The 1,212-nt window shown below is 44.8% G+C and overlaps 1 non-coding gene across 1 annotated transcript; it reads right to left on the bottom strand.

Moving 5' to 3' along the window:
* Positions 1 to 215: 215 nt before the first annotated feature.
* Positions 216 to 353, bottom strand: LOC114816938. The gene has a single exon (XR_003764754.1). It is a non-coding gene; the product is annotated as a small nucleolar RNA SNORA7 (small nucleolar RNA).
* Positions 354 to 1,212: the final 859 nt, after the last annotated feature.

Below are 1,212 nucleotides of genomic sequence, written 5' to 3'. Positions count from 1 at the left end.
ACTAATACATTCCAGATGCATCTTGTCTTGTTTTATGCTGTCTAGTCAACACAGAATGCCCAATCTCCATCTGCCAATCATTCTGGGAGTGTATCCATAGAGGTTTCTTGGTAAAAATACAGAAGTGTTTACCACTGCCTTCTTCTAAGCAGTAAACTTGAGTCTCCACCCTCTATTCTCTCCCTTGCCCCTGCTGCCAGCATAGGTGAGTTTTGACTTGTAGCAGATTGCCTTCCACTCACTAGCCACTGGCCAAGCTAGGAATGGAATGGGTATACCTCTGCTTGACTCTCCTTCCCATAGCTGAGACTGTTAGAGTACTGGAAACTCTCCAGGTATGATCCTGAGAAGGTATTCCAGATGCATACTAACAAATATTAGCAGTAGCCATTGGGTACATAACACTTAAGGGGATGAGAATTAATTGGAGGAAGTTGTGTTACAGTAGAACTTTGCAGGCCTGGAGGAATGAGGGCTGATGGGTTTCAGCAGGGAAAGGGCTCCAGGGTGGAGGAACCGCTTGAAAAGAGAATTGAACGTGGGTGACATGAGGTGGGGAGAAAAGTGAAACCTATTCAAAAGCACAGAACGTGAAAAGTCAAAGGATCTGTATTCTAGACCCGGCTCTGCACTGTCTGCTGTGTGATTATTGGCAAGTCCCCTCCCCCCTCATCTTGCTACTCTCCTACTACAACCCAGCCCAAACACTTGGCTCCTTTAATGTTAAACTTCTCACTGTACCTCGATGTAGTCTATCTCGCCGCCGAATTCTTGCCCATGTTCTTCCTCTGGCCTGGAATGCCCTCCCTCCTCATAGCCAACAGACAATTACTCCCTTCGCATTTTAGCCTTATAGAAGGCACAACTCCTCCAAGAGGCCTTCTCTGACTAAGCCCTCCTTTCCTCTTCTACCACTCCCTTTTGTGTGACCCTGACCTGCTCCCTTTGTTCATCCCGCCTCCCAGGCCCACAGCACTTATGCACATATCTGTAATTTATTTATTTATATTAATGTCTGTCTCCTTCTCTAGGCTGTAAGCTTGTTGTGGGCAGGAAATGTGCCTGTTTATTGTTATATTGTACTTTCCTAAGTGCTTAGTATGGTGCTCTGCACACAGTAAACTCTCAATAAATATGATTGATTGACTGACTCAGTCTCCTCATTCATAAAAATAATACTACTTGCCTTTCTTAAACTCACAGTAATGTTAT

This window comes from Ornithorhynchus anatinus, chromosome 1 (assembly GCF_004115215.2).
Source record: "Ornithorhynchus anatinus isolate Pmale09 chromosome 1, mOrnAna1.pri.v4, whole genome shotgun sequence".
Taxonomy (NCBI): Eukaryota; Metazoa; Chordata; class Mammalia; order Monotremata; family Ornithorhynchidae; genus Ornithorhynchus; species Ornithorhynchus anatinus.
This window is presented reverse-complemented; position numbering and strand designations above follow the sequence as displayed.